The sequence below is a fragment of the Rattus norvegicus genome, chromosome X (assembly GCF_036323735.1).
Source record: "Rattus norvegicus strain BN/NHsdMcwi chromosome X, GRCr8, whole genome shotgun sequence".
NCBI classification, from domain to species: domain Eukaryota; kingdom Metazoa; phylum Chordata; class Mammalia; order Rodentia; family Muridae; genus Rattus; species Rattus norvegicus.
Window position 1 is genome coordinate 51089807 of NC_086039.1, and position 20965 is coordinate 51110771.

The window sequence follows — 20965 nt, forward strand, 5'->3', positions numbered from 1 at the left end:
AACTATAGCTAAGGTTTAAAATAAACAAAGAAAATCTGGACTGCCAGATAGTCCAAGAACTTAGTGGTTTTCATGAGTTAAGCTAGTTGAAAAGTCAGACTCCCATTTAAACTGTGCAGGATTTTGACAATTTCAGACTGGTAAATTAATATTTTATCACATGATGGCAAACAGTAATTTGAATATAGAGTTAAATTAAAGACACCGAGATAGGGAAATTCTACATTATGTAGAAGATGACAGTAAGATCACAAAAACCCTTCAAGGAGTCAAAGGAAACTGTGGGAAGATGAAAAGCAGCATGTGAGATTTGAAAATGATGTGCTGCTGGCTTGGAAGATGGAAGCGACCACGAATCAAGGAAAGAACAAGAGCATCTCAATACTGGAACACACCAGGTAATAAATTCTTCTCTTTTGTCTACAGAATGAATGGGTTTGCTAAAACCAAGATTTTAACATGGTGTGAAATCTCCATGCCCCAGACTCTACAGTCTATAATAAACATGCACTAAGGTCAAAAGGTTTATAATAATTTGCTATATGGACAACAGAAAGCTAATATTATATGATTTAAACACATATTTCAGGACTTTTGAGCTCTCATCTAAGAATCTCATTATCATAAGCTGATAGCATCATAACTCAAATAAGTACTACATTTACCTAACCTATTGACATGGCTTAGTAATATGTTACACTGAAGACTATTGTGGTTTTGAAATCACAAACTTCTTTGTTTATGCAATATTGATTAAATATTACAAAGTTTAATGTGTGTCATTTTAGCAGACAGAATACCTAGATGTATTTATGATTTCTTCATCTTTACTGTTCTTTTCCTTTTTCCATAATCCCCTCCTTTTCAAACTCCTCCCAAGTTGTTCCCCTATCTTCTTAAATTCATGTCTTCTGTTTCTTTAATTGTTATTCTTACATACATGTATTTATAATAACATGACTAAATATATAAGTATAACCTTATGGATTCACTTAGTATTGCAATTGTATATATACTTTTTGGACTGATCACTTGGTATTGGACAAACAAGTAGAGTGGTCCTCACTGGGGGATACTGAGTCTCCTTCTCTCAGCAGCTATTTTTACTTTAAAGGTCTGCAAAAGAGAACACGCCGTAGGATATTTTAATTGAGTTGAATGTCGGTGACATGGGTCCATCAACGTTAGACAGTCTTTTCCATTTTCCTGGTTGCAATGCTTGCATCTGTGGGCAGACAGATTTCCACTCAATAGATGACAAATTTATACTGTAGAAAAACTACAGGAGCTTGGATTAATCAGGGAATCAAAGAAGATTTTAAAAATTTAGACAATTAGATTGTTTGAACAAGGGAAGGAGAAGGGTTTCAGAGAAAAGTTGGTCTGCACACAAAAGCTCACTTGGTGACAGAGTGAGCTTTGAAAAAACGATGGTCTTGTCTTCGTATGCTGCATACTGGAAAATAGAAACATCTCAGAGGACAGACAGGGTACAATTCACCATGGTTACTTCACTCATCTCAGGAAAGTGACTGTGCTGTTGTGCTTTTTCTTACTCATTTGAAAGAAAGAATGTAAAAGATTTATATGGGTTTGTGGCTTCAGAGCTTTTAGTCAGTGATTAGCTGGCTGTCTTGCTTTCTATGCCTTCACAAGCCTCAAGATCAAATGAGAGGGTGTGTAGAGCAGAGATGATCACTGAAAGACATTCAAGAAGCAAAGAAGAGAGTAGTAACAGGAAAGGGCGAGGCCCTCAGTGACACAGTTATTCCTGCCATTTCAACACTGGTCATAGTACCACCCAGTGGGCTACTGAATAATAAAAGTTTTGGGGTGTTTTTATTTGTTTTTTGTATGTTTTGTTTTTCTGTTTTTTTTAATGTGGCTGACTGGATCATATGGTGTTACTATTAAAAACTACAAGGCAAAATGCTACCATATATTGCTAGCCCAATGGGAAGAAGAAAAATAATAATAATTAGCTTCTATTAATTTATTTTACTGTGCTAGAAATTGAGCAATGGTTTTGTTCAGTTTTCAAAACCTGAAATATAAATTACATTAAATCTGCATAATTATAAAGTCTTTTTTATGGTTTTACTTTTCAAAGTTTCAGTGACCCATGGTCAACTCTAGTCCATAAGTAGTAAACAGAAAATTCCAGAAACGAGTAAACTAGTTTTATGTTGTACATCATAAAAGATTAGAGAAGTTTCACAAAATGTTGCTGCTTCCTGTTCTTTCCCACCCAGGGTGTGAATTATCCCTTTGTCCAGTGTATCCATGCTATTTATGATGACCATTTCGTAATCTAGGAACCATCTCTATTATAAAATAAACTATCTCAGTAGCACAGTGTTTGTGTTCATGAAACACATGGATTTGCTTTATGTCATTCATCTCACTTTGTATCATCATAAAAATACTTTATCATCTCAAATCACACTAGTGCAATATTTAGATGTTGTGACAAGTGCTAGGGAAACCACAGTCATGTAATTTTCATTATAGAATATTAGTCTAATATTCTTCATCTTATTACTTGCCTAGTACAGTGTCTAATTTGTACAATAAAATTTATTGTAGAAAGGTATGTAGAAGAAAATAGCTAAATAAAGTTCAGAAATATCTCTTACCTCACTGGGAATCTTAGAACACATTCCATGGAAATATCAGTGTGTGTGTATATGTATGTGTAAATGTATATATCTTTGAGTTACCTAAAAATGCACATTTTAACAATTCATCTTATTGTTTGCATGCCTTAAGCTTAAGACACCGTCAGATGCACAAGTGCATATACTCAAAGATGTAAAATCACCCTGCATTGAGTTCTATCTTTCTCCAATGACAGCTCACAAATTTGTTAACAGAATACATTGGGTTTGACTTGGAATGATGAAACTCACAGTAAACATCATCAAGACAGATGGATATCTAGCTATTTCATTTCACTGATGAACAGGTTTTGGTATACAAACTGACAGTTGTTATTAAAATTTGGATTTCATACCTATTTGGAAGTAAACCGCACCTACAGTCCATTTGCAAGCTCTGCTTTTTGGAAATGCAACTTCGTATTCACTGCCTTTATTATTTTCTTTTGTATTTTTCCTACATCCTTTTTACTTAACAAGAAGACAGTGATATTTTAAGTAGCACTGTATGGAAGTATGTTAATAATACACTTCTTCAGGTAATAGTAAGAATGTTAATGCAAGTATCTTACACCTTTTCTTGTACTAGTTATGCAGTAGAATTATGTTTAAATAGCTTTACTTTTGCATTGTACTATAGCCCAGCTAACTATTTCTTAACCATAGTGCCTGATAAAATTAGTATATTATGATCTCTGCATACATCTTGGCCCAGCAGTTTGTCTTTGCTCATATAATTCAAAAGATGGTGCTGTGCAAATAACTCAGTCAGTAAAGTATTTGCCACACAAGCACAAAGACCCAAGTTCAATTCATTTGTTGTCGACCTGTGTTTACATTTACAATTCTGGGTGATCACAGACAAGTGGATACCTGGGGTTTTCTTGTATTTGATGCGTGTGATCCTTAATAATCAGGATACCCTACTCATTAAACTCCAGTTAACAGTGAAAGAACCTATATCAAAATCAAGGTGTATGGCTCCTGACTAATGATCTCTGGCGTCTATGCACCTGTCAACACACTGAAGTACAAACTGTTCTACACACATACATAGACACAGAGAGACAGGACACACACACAGTCACACATAGCACTCACCAAGGGAAGGGCAAATTAAAAAGAGATTTAGAAAAAGTTGACTATACACATGCATCTATAATTTTAGTTTCTTGGCAAATACTACAACCTGTAAGGTTAAAAAGCATAAAGCATTTGTACCAAAAATATCAACAGTAATAGACTATTCACTAAAAAAATGAATCAATGAAATCAATAGAGAGTTTTCAAAGGAAGAAATGCAAATAACAATAAATGTTTGGATCTCTTTCAAATTGTTTGGAAGTCAGAAAAATATTAAGTAAAACTGCTTTGATAGCTTCACCCTAATCAGAATGACTGTCGTAAAAGGAGCAGAGAACCACAGATACTGACAAGGGTGTGAGCAAATATTCTGATGGTGGGAATGTAAAAATAATTCAGTTACTTCATGTCAATACAAAGGTTTCTTTTAAAACTGAATAAAAAACTACCATCTGAAAGCTTCTAAGACAGAAAGATTTGTGACTTGTATGCTCCATCATGAACTGTTTATAGTTCACAAGGAAGGATGTGGAACTATCATAGATGTGCATTGACATATGAATGGTTACAAAAAGTGTGGTGTGTATACACAACAAAATTTTAATAAGCCATATGGAAAATTAATGCAAAACATTTTCAGTAAAGTGGAAGTCATTTCTGTCACATTCAGAAAGAAAATGGTCCATGTTTTTCTCTCATTTGTGGGATCTAGATTTAAGTGTGTACACAGAGAGAGACAGTTGTGCATGTGAGTGAGTGAGAAGAGTAAAAAGGGAAAAAGATTTCAAGGGAGTAAAAAATGAGAGCGTACTGATTTGCATGTAAAAGGACAACAGAAGGTAGAACTTCTTAGGAACGAGAGGAAGTAAATCAACAAAAGGCAGTGAATTGAAAGAGGGCAACTGAGTAGAACAAATGGAAATGGAGACAAGTTATTTTAACAAAGATGTCATAATCATGGCCACTATTTTGTGTGTGAACTTGAAAACCATATAATGAAAAAAATCTACAAAATTTTGTATTTATTTTCTGAAAAGGAGCAGAGAAAGGAGATCTAATCAACATACAGAAAAAAATATAGATAGTTGTTCTTATTTTAAGAACCCATGTTTGTGAATTCTACAAATATATGATGTTTTTGTAAAGCCCTCCCCCAAACAAGTACTCTCAGGAATTCACAACTTTCACCTATAGGTGAAAATCTTTAAGATTTTAAAGGAATTAAGAGCACATTCTATTCCTGTAGAATACTTTAGTCAGGTTCCAGTACCTATCTATGTCTGACAGCTTACAACTGTTTGAAAGTTTAATGCCTCCAGATTCTATGACTTTTATTGATAAGCTCCTCATTTTTATCTCTCTCTTTCTCTCTCCCTCTTTCTTTCTCTCTCTCTCTCTCTCTCTCTCTCTCTCTCTCTCTCTCTCTCTCTCTCACACACACACACACACACACCCCATAATTCAATATAATAAACCTGTATGTTTAAAAACACATTAAAGTGCATGACTTGACATTTCATTCCCAATGGAAATCAGACAAAATGATATTCTGGCTTCTTGTTTCAGGACTCAAGGAATACAATAATGTTATATTTGCAATCTATTTTCATATGATTCTGTACATTGTGTTGGTGATATTGTTGAGAAATATGGCCCCTTAAGCATTTTGGTGATTTTTTTTAAATGAAACTATTTATTCACTTTATATCCCAATCTCGCCATAATCCCTTCACTCCTCTCATTTGAGTCCCACCATTTACAAATCTCTTCCTCCACTACCCTCTCCCCTTCTCAGAAAAGGAAAAACTCTCCTTGGGTAGCACCCAACCCTGAGATAGGAAGTCACCTAGGCATAAGAACATGCTTTCTTACTGAGGCCCAATTAGGGATTCCAGTTAAGAGACTGAGATCCAATGGGAGGAAACTGAGTCAGAGGCAGACTCCTTTTATGTGTTGTGTCGAAGTTAAAGAAGTCTAGAATATGCTGTGATGAGGAAGAACAAAACTGAGTTCCTTCCAGAATAAGGTATAGTGCTAGTGGCTGTGCAACTATGGTTTATATTTTTCAATAGAACTGAAAATTTACTAGAAATTCTCAACAGGAGCCAGATATGGGTGTCTCCTGAGAGGTTCTGCTGGAGCCCTATTGATACAGGTGAAGTTGCTAGAATCTAACCATTGGACTCCAATGAAGGAGTTACAGAAAAGCCTGAAGAGGTGAAGGGGTTTCCAATACAATAGGAAAAACAACAATATCAAATCACCAGATACACCAGAGCTCCCAGGGACTAAACCACCAACCAAAGAGTATACATGGGGCAACCCATAGCTCCAGGTGCATATGTAACAGAGGATGGCCTTGTCAGGCATCAATGGGAGGAGAAGCCCTTGGTCCAGTGAAGGCTAGATGCCCCAGTGTAGGGGAGTGCCAGCGCAGAGAGGCAGGAGGGAATGGGTGGGTGGATGGGGGAGCACCCTCATAGACACAGGGGGGTGTGGAAGGGATAGGGGGTTTCCGGAAGGGAATTCGTTAAAGGGATAAGATTTGAAATGTAAATAAAGAAAATATTCGATGATAAAAAATTTTTAAAAATTCTACAATTTATAATACTTGGGCTAGTAGGAAATAAATGAAGTTATATATTAGAAAAATTGAAAGAGCTTGAAGGGACTTGAGACCCCATATGAATAACAATGCCAACCAACCAGAGCTTCCAGGAACTGACCCTGGGCTCCAACCTCATAGGTAGTAATGAATAGCCTAGTAAGAGCATCAGTGGAAGGGGAAGCCCTTGGTCCTGCCAAGACTGAACCCCCAGTGAATGTGATGGTTTTGGGGAGGGTGGTAATGGGGGGAGGATGGGGAGGGGAACACCCATAGAGAAGGGAAAGGGGAGGGGTCGGGGGATATTGGTCCGGAAACCGGGAAAGGGAATAACAATCGAAATGTAAATAAGAAATACCCAAGTTAATAAAGATTTAAATAAAATTGCCAATGACATATTGTATAATTTTTTAATAATTTTATTTTTCTTAGATATTTTATGTAATTAGGTTTCAAATGTTATTTCCTTTCCCTCTTCCCCCTACCCTTCCTCCCAGCTTCTATGAGCATGCTCCTATTGCCATCTGCCCACTCCAACTGCAACGCCCTGACATTACACTACATTGGGGAAACAAGCCTTCATAGGACCAAGGGCTTTTCCTACCATTGATGCTGGACTATGCCATCCTCTGCCACATATGTGGCTGTAGCCATGGGTCCCTCCATGTATACTCATTGGTTGGTGGTTTAGTCCCTGCAAGCTCTGGTGGGGTTTGGATGGTTGATATTGTTATTCTTCCTATGGTGTTGCAAACCCCTTCTGTTCCTTCGGTCTTTTCTCTAAAACCTCCATTGGGGTCGCCTCGTTCAGTCCAATGGTTAACTGCAACCATCCTCATCTGTATCAGTAGGACTCTGGCAGAGCATCTCAGGAGACACTTATATCTGTCTCCTGTCACCAAGCTCTTCTTGACATCAGCAATAGTGACTGGATTTGGTGGCTGCAACTGGGATGGATCCCCAGGTAGGGCAGTCTCTGGATGATCTGTTCTTCAGTCCCTGCTCCACTCTTTGCTCCATTATTTCTTCCCATGAGTATTTTGTTCTCCTGTCTAAGAAGGAATGAAACATCCACATTTTGGTCTTCCTTATTCTTGGGCTTCATATGATCTGTGAATTTTTTCTTAGATATTCAAAGTTTTTGGGCTAGTATACATATATCAGAGAGTATATACCATTTGTGCCTGGGTTTCATCACTCAGGATGATATTTTCTAGTTCCATTCATTTGCCTAAGAATTTCATTGTTGCTGTAAAATTATAAAAAATGTTTGTCTTTTACCCTGCAGGAGGTCCAGCACCATAGTGCCCCAGGATATCTGGTAGATATGTTCATCTCATTCAGCAAAGGGTCTCTCCTGCTCAACTCCAATATCACACTGACAATGAATTCTCTCTGAGCCTGGCAGCAATTTCTCTACCCATCTAGTACCCAAGGCAGGTTGACACCATGCCAGAAATATACATCCCAATTCTGTGGTGGCCTAGTGTCTCCGGCTGCCACATACTCTCTTAAACTTAAATCATCACATGAGACAACACATAACACAATAACCTCTGATCTAATTGATAAAATTGCCCACCTAAACATACAAAGCCCTGTACACATTCATCCCTTAAGAATTTCCATAACAACTGTAAATGTGCAGAGAGAAATATTAACATCAGCCTCCATGTACCCTCTGCTGTTTTCCTCTGTCTCCTCGGTTCCAGTCTCCTCCTCTCTAAAACTTTTCTCCCACCTATCCTTCCTTCTTGTCCAATGACAGGCCTCATTCTATCTTGTACCTGTCCACATCTGTATGACATCCTACATTTTTTGTAGTCATTTTTTAATAGCTGAGTAGTACTCCATTGTGTAAATGTAACATTTTTTCTGTTTCCATTCATATGTTAAAGGACTTTGAGGTTCTTTCCAGCTTCGGGCTATTATAAATATGGCTGCTATGAACATAGTGGAGCATGTGTCCTTGTTATATGTGGTAGTATCTTTTGGGTGTATGCCCAGGAGTGGTATAACTGGATCCTCAGGTAGTACTATGTCCAATTTTCTGAGGTACAGCGAGACTGATTTCCAGAGTGGTTGTACCAGCTTGCAATCCCACCAACAATGGAGGAGTACTCCTCTTTCTCCACATCCTCTCCTCGCCAGCATCTACTCTCACCTGAGTTTTTATCTTATCCATTCAGACTGGTATGAGGTAGTATTTCAGTGTTGTTTTGATTTGCATTTCCCTGATGACTAAGAATGTTGAAAGTTTCTTTAGGTGCTTCTCAGCCATTCCATATTCTTCAATTGAGAATTCTTTGTTCAGTTTGTACCCCATTTTAATAGGATTATTTGACTCTCTGGAGTCTAACTTCTTGAGTTCTTTGTATATAGTAGATATTTTCTTTCCATCAGATGAAGGATTGATAAAATTCTTTTACAATCTGTTGGTTGTTTTTCTTATTGACAGTATCCTTTGTCTTACAGAAGCTTTGCAATTTTATGAGGTTCCATTTGTCAATTCTTGATCTTAGAGCAAAATCCACTGGTATTCTTTTCAGGAAACTTTCCCCTGTGACTATGTGTTCAAGGTTCTTCCCCATTTTCTCTTCTGTTAGTTTCAGTGTTATCTTGTTTTATATGAAGTTCTTTGATCCACTTGGACTTCAGTTTTGTATAATAATGTAAGATTGGGTCAATTTGCAATCTTCTACATGCTGTCCTCCAGTTCAACCAGCACCATTTGTTGAAAATACAATCTTTTTTCCACTGCCTGGTGATATTTTGACTTCTTACTTTCCAATTTGTATCCCTTTGATTTCCTTTTGTTGTCTGATTTTTCTGGCTAGGACTTCAAATACTATAGTTAATAGGTAGGGAAAGAGTGGGCAAGCATGTTTAGTCCCTAATTTTAGTGGGATTGCTTCAAGTTTCTCTCCGTTTAGCTTGATATTGGCTACTGCTTTGCTGTATATTGCTTTTAATATTTTTAGGTATGGCCCTTGAATTCCTGATCTTTCCAAGACTTTTATCATGAATGAGGTGTTGAATTTTGTGAAATACTTTCTCCTCATCTAATGAAATGATCATGTGGTTTTTATTCCCCTTGAATTTGGTTATATAGTGGATTATGGTAATGTATCCCAATATATTGAACCATTCTTGCATTCCTGGTGTGAAGCCTACTTGATCATAGTGAATGATCATTTTTTTGTGTTCTTGGATTAGTTTGCTAAGAATTTTATTGAGTATATTTTCATTGAAAATTGGCCTGAAGTTCTCTGTCTTTGTAGGGTCTCAGCGTGCTTTAGGTATAGGCGTAATTGTGGCTTCAACGAACAAATTGCGTAGTGTTCCTTCTGTTTCTATTTTGTGGAAGAGTTTGAAGAGTATTGGTATTAGGTCTTCTTTGAAGGTCTAATAGAAATCCTCTGATGAGTATAAATTGTCATTCCCTATCTTATTTGATAACTTTTGGTTGAAAGTCAATTCTATTCAGTATTACTCCAGCTTGTTTCTTGAGACCATTAAATTGGACTTTTTTTCCCCAGCCTTTCACACTTGGGTAGTAAGACTCTGTTAGTCTATGCTTTTTTTTAATTGGGGAACTGAGTCCATTGATGTTAAGAGATATTCAGGAATAGTGATTGTTTCCTGTTATTTTTGTTGTTAGAAGCGGAATTATGGGAATTATGTTTGTGTGGCTCTCTTCTTTTGGGTTTGTTGCAAGAAGATTTCATTTTTGCCTTTTCTAGGGTGTAGTTTCCCTTCTTATGTTGGAGTTTTCATCTACTGTCATTTGTAGGGCTTGATGTGGGGAAAGAGATTGTGTTAATTTGGTTTTGCCATGGGATATATTGGTTTCTCCATCTAAGTTAATTGAGAGTTTTGCTGGATATAATAGCCTGGGCTGGCATTTCTGTTCTCCTAGGGTCTGTATGACATCTATCCACAAACTTCTGGCTTTCATACCCTCTGTTGAGAAGTCTGGTGTAATTCTGCTAGGTCTGCCTTTATATGTTACTTGATCTTTTTTCCTTACTGCTTTTAATATTCTTTGTTTGTTTTATATTTTTGGTGTTTTGACTAATATGTGACAGGAGGAATTTTTTCTGGTCCAATCTGTTTGGAGTTCTGTAGGCTTCTTTTATGTTCATGGGCATCTCTTTCTTTAAGTTAGGTATGTTTTCTTCTATAATTCTGTTGAAGATATTTACTGGCCCTTTAAGTTGTGAGTCATCACTCTTTTCTATACCTATTATTCTTAGGTTTGGTCTTCTTATTGTGTTCTGGATTTCCTGGATGTTTAGGGTTAGGAGTTTTTTGGGGTTTTTTTGTTTTTTTTTTTTTGCTTTTTGCATTTTCTTTGACTATTGTTTCAATATTTTCTTGGGAATTATCTGTGCCTGTGATTCTTTCTTCAATCTCTTGTATTCTGTTGGTGATGCTTGTGTCTGACTCCTGATCTCTTTCCTAGGTTCTCTGTCTCTAGAGTTGTCTCCTTTTGTGATTTCTTTATTGTTTCTATTTGTATTTTTAGATTTTCGTTGGTTTTGTTCAATTCTTTCACCTGTTTGGTTGTGTTTTCCTGTAATTCTTTAAGGGAATTTTGTGTTTCTTCTTTAAAGTCTTCTACTTGTTTATCTGCATTGTCCTGTATTTCATTAAGTGAGTTGTTTATGTCCTTCTTAAAGTCCTCTAACATCGTCATGAGATGTGATTTTAAATTCAAATCTTGTTTTTCCTGTGTGTTAGGACATCCATTATTTGCTCTGGTGGGAGAACTTGATTCTGATGATGCTAAGTAGTGTTGGTTTCTTTTGTTTATGTTCCTTTGCTTGCTTCTTGCCATCTAGTTATCTCTGATGTTAGTTGGTCTTGCTGTCTCTGACTGGAGATTTTCTCTCCTGTGGGCCTGTGAGCCTGTGAGCTTGTGAGCCTGTGATCTTTGGAGTGAGAGAGCTCTAGCACATCACCTCTCTGTTGGCAGGTTTTGTGTCAGAGGGCTGTAGAACAGTCCTGCCTCTGTTTGCACATGAAGACCGGATGGGCCCTGTCCCAGGCAGCCATTAAGCTCGCAAGCCCTGTGCTCTCCTGGAGTGTCTCTCCTCTGGGCTCTGGGCTTAGGAGGGAGAGTGCTCCTGGAAACCTGCTCCCTGTGTTCTGGTTTTGTGTCAAGGGCTGTTGTACAGTCCTGGTTTTGGTCTCAGATGGAGACCAGCTTGTTTAATCTTTTACTTTTCATTGTAATACTTAAAAATTGTCCAACCCGTATCAGTAACATCATGAAGTTAAATAGGATACAATTTACAATTTTGTGTGTCCTCAATGAATGTCACACAATGTTCTAATCAGATTAAATTCATTTCTGAAGAATATCTGTACTTTCTCATCATCTTATTTTCCCATTTTATTTCTCAACTTGTCTGCTCTTTTGTCTTTCTTTTCCCTTGTTTTCCTGTGAATTGGGTTTTTGTTTGTTCGTTTGTTTTTTTTTTGTTTTTTTTTTTGGGGGGGGTTGGCCATCTAATTTTAATTGTATTCATTTGATTTTTTAATCAATCATAGCAATAATAACGTTTTCTATCTTCCAAAATTCATTATTTGGCACTTTCTGTTTTTTTCTTATGTCTATATCCTTGTCTTTTACATCTATATTGAAACCAAGCGGGTACATAGGAGCATTGGGGGCTGAAACTAACAGCATTGATACATTGTAGAACCTTTTACCACTCTTCTTAAAATATTCCCTATAGCATTTAGTTCCCACTGTAACATCCATTTGCAATCAGAGGGGGGAAATGATAATCACTCCAACTATTCTAGGATCATTTGATTTTTGTTAATGGAACAAGTATGTATATATGTATGTGCATACTTGTGAGTACATGTAACTAGATGGAAGCATTTGTATGTGAGATACATTTAAGTGTGTATGTGTGTAGTATTCACAAATCATAGCTGTATATTATTGATATATATAGGTGTATATATAAATACTACATCTGTTTATAAAGTTATATGTCATTGTATTGATCTGGAGAACAAAATCCTTGGGATCAAAAAGAACAAACCTCCTTTTATTAGTTTGCCTGCTCTCTTTGAAAACTTATTAGAATTATTATTCTACTATTTGAAGCAGTATGATAGTACCCTCCTTACCCTTTCTTTTTCACCCTTATGCTAGATCTATTGAATATTCTAAATATTCCCTTGAGATCTATTTTGTGTCTTCTTAGAGTGTTTTCAGTTAAAATATCAATTAATTTCAAATCTGAAATGTAGACTTGCAATTTTTATTTTCTATTAGACTTTATGGAATGTGAAAATGTAGAGGCAAGAAAGGAAAGAATACCCTCTCCCCTTTTTGAGAAATGGAGTGTACTGAGGATTCATTTGTGTGGAAATTTACTATTTCTTTTTGTAATTACTATGAAAAACTCAGAAAATGACCTAATTAAAATGAATAATTTAGATATCATTCTCTGCACTGTAATCAAAATCTTTAAGAAATGAACTTTCCTTGGAACATGGGAAATATTTATTTTAAAAGCACTGTTTCAATATTATTGTAGCCCCTATATGTTCTTGCAGAATAAAATAATGATGCTAATTTTCTAAAAAGGAGCTCTTGATAAGGAGTAAAATTGACTAATATTATCTGCAATCTACTGGACTTTTGTGATTGTGGCAGGTTACATTCATCAATTTAATTAGTTGATATAAAATATTTAGTCTTTTATAATTTGCAATTAAGAATTTGAACTTAGAAAGTCCCTTCAAAAATATCATAAAATCATTAAGCAGCTGCAAGTAGTTTCATGCATTTTTACTCTAATTCATAAGGAAGAGATTAATTATTCTGTTAAAAATACCTTCTTAATATTGTTTAAAAGAAAAAACAAGATAATTTTGTAGTATAACCTTTTTGAAGAAAGACCAAATCATGGAATAGTGTGAAAGTTTTTCTTGTGGTTATTTTATTTACTCTATTTCTCATTTTGAATTGTCTGAGATAAGGATATTTAGGGGAAAAAAGACATTCTACAATTTCCATAGTTCATTGTTTCTTAAAGCCAACCTAAAGGGTAGAAAAAAATTAAAGAAATTTGTATTTAATCGATTATATGTTTGTACTCACAATAATACATTTCTATAGCAGTACATTCCGCATGGTATAGATATGGAGAGTAAAGGACAACTTTGTAAAATCAGTTCTCTCCTACCAACTTTATGTTGGTTCTGGGGGTTGAATTGATGTCACCAGGCTTTCATTACAATAGTATACATGCTGAACCACCTTGCCAGCCTGCAGTCTTTTGATATCAGTTACTTGCATTTTTTACTATAGCATGGTATAAGTTAATAGATGGCACATATATGAATAACATATACCTTTAAAAATATTCATTTAATAAAGTATCCAGTGACTGAAGTATTTTATCAAAAAGTCGATAACTCATTCACCTTGTAGATCTATATTATTTCTTTACGTACATTCTATTTTCTATCATCTTTCCTGTAATAAATGGTAGCTCAGTTCTTTCCAAAAATGCATGTGTAGTTATATCTATTAAGAAATATAGGTCAGGCAGTGGTAGTCCACCCATTTAATTCCAGAATTCAGAGGCAGAGGCAAACAGATCTCTGAGTTCAAGGCCAGATTGCTCTACAGAGTGATTTCCAAAACAGAAAAACATTGTCTAAAAAAGCCTTGTGTGTGTGCATGCATTACATTGTGTGTGTGTGTGTGTGTGTGTGTGTGTGTGTGTGTGTGTAGGGAGGGAGAGAGACACACAGAGAGAGAGAGAGAGACAGAGAGAGAGACAGAGAGAGACACAGAGAGACACAGAGAGACACAGAGAGACAGAGACAGAGAAAGAGACAGAGAGACAGAGACACAGAGAGAGAGACAGAGACAGAGAATTTATCTCAGTGTGTATTTATGCATCTGATTTACAACAGTGAAATTTCCCAGTTTTAGAGTGTCATTACTCTTCTCATGGAATATTAAGTATTTAAACCATATAGTCAATTTGGTATAATTGACTGGAACATGTAGCCAGAGTGAGGTATGTTATGTACAGTGCTAATCTTAAAGAGAGCCATTGTTTTGATGTACATATCTTGGTTCAGTAACATACCACATTACAGAAGACCGAAGTTATTAACTTGAATTGATAAAGAATTATGAATATAATTATAATCCTGTTAATTATTTAGAGGTATGAATTATGCAAATGCAGCAGGTAATATTAATCATCTGCAGGAACCAGAACAATTTCCGTAAAAGAACATATAAATATTAAAAAGTAAGACTTGGCTTTATTATGTACTGTTAGAGCTTTAGTGTTCCCTTATGAACAATGTTTGGATTCAATTCTCCTTTATAAAGTGAAATATGCCCCAAATGTATCTTTTAAAAAGGCCAAATGCATACTATTAGATTTCTCTTTTTGTCTATAAAATGTTTACAGACACATATTCCCACATGTTTATACCAACAACATCTGCCTTTTAAGCTAATACTGGTCTGTACTGGCTGACCACCTTTTTACCAGTAATGCACTCAATAGATATCCCTGCTGCAAGACTAAGCTACATGTAATTATCTTGTAGCATTTAACAAAGAAGTAGATTAACATATTATGCATACTTCCCTGATTCTATGAAACAGACCAGAGGAGCATTGAATGAAATAACTGTGATTAATTTGTATAAACATGCCCCCTTTTATAGAAAAGACATGCTGAAAAGTTTAAAAAGAAAGTATTTCCAGCTTGGATTTTTTGAAAACACAAATGATGCCTAGCGTGCAAGATTTAGTTCTGTTAACAGATTGTCATAAAATTGCTTTTTAAGGAGCAAAAGGAAGAAAGTACTTTCAAAAAGATGACCTGCTTTTGCCTTGTTATATTAGAGGTTGATTCCCAATTTTTATTTAACTCTGTCTCAATGTATATAAAATAACTGTTTAATTATTTATTTATGGCTCTATATTTCTAAATACACATCTATTTACATATTTATAACCTTGAAAATATATTTATTGTTTTTTGAATATATGAAGATTTGGTAGGCAGGCAGCAGGCAATCAAGAGAAATTCAGAAAGGCAGGGTAATAGACTCTTATATTTTTAACCCTTTACAGCCAGCCTTTAAACAATATCTCTGAGTAAAAATGTCCAAAGGAAATGGTTTAATGTCAATTTTGAAGTAGCTTGTAGCTTATGGATCATTTGCAATAGATGACAGTATTTTTCAATCGTGGACTAGTAGACATCAGGACATAAAATAAGCATCATAATATCTTCTTATAAGATACTATAGATAAGTGGAATACCCAAGATACAATTTATGGACCACATGAAGCTCACAAAGGAGGAAGACCAAAGTGTGGATGCTTCAGTCCTTCTTAGAAGGGGCAACAAAATACTCACAGGAGGAAACACGGAGACAAGGTGTGGGTCAGAGACTGAAGGAAAGGCCATCCAGAGACTGCCACACATGGGATCCATCCCATATACAGCCACCAAACCCAGACACTATTGAGGATGCCAAGAAGTGCATGTTATAGCTGTCTCCTGAGAGGCTCTGCCAGAGCCTGACAAATACAGAAGCAGAAGCTGGCAGCCAACCATTGGACTGAGAATGAGGTCTCCAATGGAGGAGTTAGAGAAAGAACTGAAGGAACTAAAGGGGTTTGCAAGTCCATAGGAAGAACAACAGTATCAACCAACCAGACACCCCAGAGCTCCCAGGGACTAAACCACCAACCAAAGATTATACATGGAGGAACCCATGGCTCTAGTTACATACAAAGCAGAGGGTGGCCTTGTGGGTCATCACTGGGAGGAGAGGTCCTTGGTCCTGTGAAGGCTAGTATGCCAGGGTGTTGAACTAGGAATGGTTGGGTCTGAGGGAGAGCATCCTCACAGAAGCAGGTGGAAGGGAAAATGGGAGAGGGGAGAACTGAGAAATGGGATAATATTTGACATCTAAATAAAGAAAATATCCAATAAAAAGATAATATAGATAAATTCTACTCCATGCTAAATAATCTGGATTTATGTTAAGGCTGCACTAGATTTTAAAGATTAATGTATATATGAAAAACAGAATTCTATAAACAACATAGGAGATCTTTAAAGAGAATAATTTTTTTTCACTTTAAAACATTTAGTCTAATCTTGCCTGATCTTGCCTGATATTCTACTTTCTGTCCTGACATTAGAAGTTAGGTGTGCTGTGTAGCTTTCTGTGTTTCTTTGAATTATAAATACTTCCAAAAGAGATTTTTCACCTTGGTCTCTTTCTGAAGACTACATATAAGTGAAATGTCAAACTTTTTTACAATATTTTTATTCAAAACATGGAAAGGATATAATAGAGGAGATATATAAACTTCTATTGTATTTAAGTGTATAAGGTGATTGCTAAGACACAGGCCAGGAAGTAGAAATTAAATCCTCTGATGGACAGTAAATTTAGCTTCAACATGAAAATGGGATTTCTGAAGTCTAACCCTATCTAGAGATGCCAAAACTGTGTGCACTGTCCTCATCTCTCAATTCTGGCATGTATCAGTTTTCAAAGCTAATTGTTTTGACATCTCTCTATTTCTTTACAGCCTTGGATATTTATTTACTAAATATTATTTTTAAAATGTAAGAATTGTAGCATTTTGCATAGATTATATCAACTTATATCCATAAAAATCTAGGGAAATCTATTTGTAATTCCCTTGACCAAATAAGTCAACTGAAGTGTGTTCCTATTCATAGACAGTAGTACATTGGCAATTTGGTGTCATAATCTCTTTTTAAAAATACCTAATGCCAATGCCTATACTAAGTCTTACATAATTAGAATGTGAGTCTTCATGCCTAAAAGAAACCAAGACTTTCATTTGATTGTTGCATTTGCTCCAATATCATTTCTAAATACTACACTGCTGTTACTGACATCCTTCTAGCTCATCAACTCTTGTGTTTGCCTACACATGCCAATATTTTCAACATGTCTGTCTATATCATTTGACCTAATTGGTTTGCATTTCACCCACGTAGACACATAAATTTCTGCTCTTGGCATTTTTTCAGAGGCAATTTTTCTTGTTTTCTTAAGTTAATATTGCTGTCTGTCTAGACCTTTATCAACTGATATATTCAGTTAAATATTTCCTCCAGATTTTAACCATCATCTCACGTGTTTGACTCTCTTATGACCATGCAGCAGGATAAGTTTTTTCTATTTCCACTCCATGCTATAAGTAGGAGACTTCTGAGATCAGGAACCATGTTGTTCTCATTTGTCTACCCTTAGACTACTGCAAACAAGTACATGTAAAAGCTGTGTGTTTCAATGGCACACATGTAACATAAAGCAAGCTTTTTCTAGTTATGCTGAATATTGAGAAGGAATTGCTATCCATCAACACTAGGGAAAAGGAGATTCTTCTATGGTAAGAAAGGTTAACTCAGATACTTGTCTCTATGGACTATTTTTAGCTCTCCCATCTCAATTTGATGTCATGCCTTAAAGCAAAAAAGTGCCAGTCAGAAACACCTATCCATTGTATGTGGTTCAAGCTAGCTGATTATGATCCCTAGGGCCTAGTTCTTAGAAAGTGTGTTTGAATTATAGTCTAAACAGGCTTCCTCTCGCTCCACACCTAACTCACTTTTACATTTGTCAAATTTATAGGCAGCTAAACGTGGGTAGAATCCTGAAATTTTGCCTTTGTGTATAAACTTTCAGCAGAAATGTTTACCCCCCCCATAAATTTTGTAAAAGGTGATTCTTAAACTAATACTCTTTTTATTTTTTTGTGTTTAGCCATTTCATATAGAGGAAAGTCAGGGAAAAGCTCCCCCTCTTCAGATCACAGCACTTTTCATCTAGCCCTTAAACATAGCCACTAAACTCTATTAGGATAAATTGTGGTAGTCAAAAGGGAAAAATAAACTAATACTCCTAATTAATACTTTTCACCATGAAGAGAAACTAGTGCTACAAAATGGTACTTACATATATAATATTTCCTTAGATTATAGCAGCAAATAAACTGTTTTCATGTATATTTATGGGGAACTAGACAATAAATTGAGTGTCTGATCTTAGAAATAATCTGCTTATGGCTCCATGGCTATGTGAAAAATGGAATAGTAAATTTTTAATTTTGTTATATTGTGCTAAAAGTTATCCATAGAGGTAACTGAGTAATACTTTTATAAATTAAATAATAAAAGAATTTAGGACTTTAATCCAGGTATAGTGATACATGCTTGGAGTCACAGCACTTGAGAGGAAGGAATAAGAGGATAACCAGTTCAAGGCCATCTTCAGATGCATAGAGTTTGGGTCCAGACTCAGCTAGAGGAGGTCCTGTGTCAAAAACAACCAAGGTAAATAAGTAATAGAAAAATAAAGGTTACTTTTTTACTCACTGAATTAAAGAAAATAGTTAACATAAAATACATTAAAATAAGCAAAAACATAAGGTAAACTCAAAATGAGAATCATTATCTATATAATCTGTTTGCAATTCCTCTTATCCTATACTCGAATTACATAGGAAGCTATACCAAGAAAGATGTCCCATTTGAATATTTGTATTTTCATTTTAATGTTGAAAGATGTCGAAACAGGATTCTTATATTCAATTCCCTTTATATTCACTTTGATGTTTGGTTTGTTTTGACTTATTTTCCTAGCTCAGAAATTAAAAGTACAAACTGTGTAACACTAAAATATTTGAAAATGCATGTGCACATTTAGAAAAACTACATATACATGGTTATAGCAACAGTATTTGCAATTGCTAAAACTTGGAAGAAATAATATATCACATAGTAGGTGAATATCTACATAAACTGTGGCACACTTAAAAAATAGATTATTGTTCAACACTAAAAAGCCACCCAGCAAGCTGTGAAAAATACACGGAAGAGCCTTAAGTACATAAGTACCTGTAGAGCATATCCAAAGCCTAAATGCTATAAAAACAGAACTATACCGGAAGTCCCACACCCAAGGATCCCGGCCCGCAGCAGCTCTCTGCTCCCAGACACCGTGGGAGAGAGACCCGACCACCTGGTCAGGTGGGCACTACTGAGGCTGCAGAGCAGAAGAGACCACCAACACTGCCCACCCCTACCCACATCCCTGGCCCAAGAGGAAACTGTATAAGGCCTCTGGGCTCCCGTGGGGGAGGGCCCAGGAGCGGCAGGACCCCTGCCTGAGACACCGCCGGAACCTGAAGGAAACAGACGGATAAACAGTTCTCTGCACCCAAATCCCTTGGGAGGGAGAGCTAAACCTTCAGAGAGGCAGACAAGCCTGGGAAACCGGAAGAGACTGCTCTCTGTACACACATCTCGGATGCCAGAGGAAAACACCAAAGGCCATCTGGAACCCTGGTGCACTGAAGCTCCCAGAAGGGGCGGCACAGGTCTTCCTGGTTGCTGCCACCACAGAGAGCCCGTGGGCAGCACCCCGCGAGCAAACTTGAGCCTCAGGACCACAGGTAAGACCAACTTGTCTGTTGCAAGAAGGCTGCCTGGTGAAATCGGGACACACAGAGGCAGAATTCCTCTAGGACCGGGCACGTCCTGTGTTTACCGGAAGTCCCGCACCCGCGGATCCCGGCCCGCAGCAGCTCTCTGCTCCCAGACCCCGTGGGAAAGAGACCTCACCGCCTGTTCAGGTGGACACTCCTGAGGCTGCATAAGCTCCCGGAAGGGGCGGCACAGGTCTTCCTGGTTGCTGCCAACGCAAAGAGCCCGTGGGCAGCACCCCGCGAGCGAACTTGAGCCTCGGGACCACAGGTAAGACCAACTTTTCTGCTGCAAGAAAGCTGCCTGGTGAACTCAAGACACAGGCCCACAGGAACAGCTGAAGACCTGTAGAGAGGAAAAACTACACGCCGGAAAGCAGAACACTCTGTCCCCATAACTGACTGAAAGAGAGGAAAACAGGTCTACAGCACTCCTGACACACAGGCTTATAGGACAGTCTAGCCACTGTCAGAAATAGCAGAACAAAGTAACACTAGAGATAATCTGATGGCGAGAGGCAAGCGCAGGAACACAAGCAACAGAAACCAAGACTACATAGCATCATCGGAGCCCAATTCTCCCACCAAAACAAACATGGAATATCCAAACACACCAGAAAAGCAAGATCTAGTTTCAAAATCATATTTGATCATGATGCTGGAGGACTTCAAGAAAGATGTGAAGAACTCCCTTAGGGAAACACAGGAAAACATTAATAAACAAGTAGAAGCCTACAGAGAGGAATCGCAAAAATCCCTGAAAGAATCGCAAAAATCCCTGAAAGAATTCCAGGAAAACACAATCAAACAGTTGAAGGAATTAAAAATGGAAATAGAAGCAATCAAGAAAGAACACATGGAAACAACCCTGGATATAGAAAACCAAAAGATGAGTCAAGGAGCTGTAGATACAAGCTTCACCAACAAAATACAAGAGATGGAAGAGAGAATCTCAGGAGCAGAAGATTCCATAGAAATCATTGACTCAACTGTCAAAGATAATGTAAAGCGGAAAAAGCTACTGGTCCAAAACATACAGGAAATCCAGGACTCAATGAGAAGATCAAACCTAAG

General features: G+C 36.8%; 1 protein-coding gene and 1 non-coding gene across 3 annotated transcripts in view; one reads left to right on the plus strand and one right to left on the minus strand.

Moving 5' to 3' along the window:
• Positions 1-20965, plus strand: part of Dmd (dystrophin) — a 2367748-nt gene that overhangs the window by 19709 nt on the left and 2327074 nt on the right. The window lies entirely within an intron of this gene.
• Positions 18158-18294, minus strand: LOC120099464 (small nucleolar RNA SNORA29). The gene has a single exon (XR_005498638.1). It is a non-coding gene; the product is annotated as a small nucleolar RNA SNORA29 (small nucleolar RNA).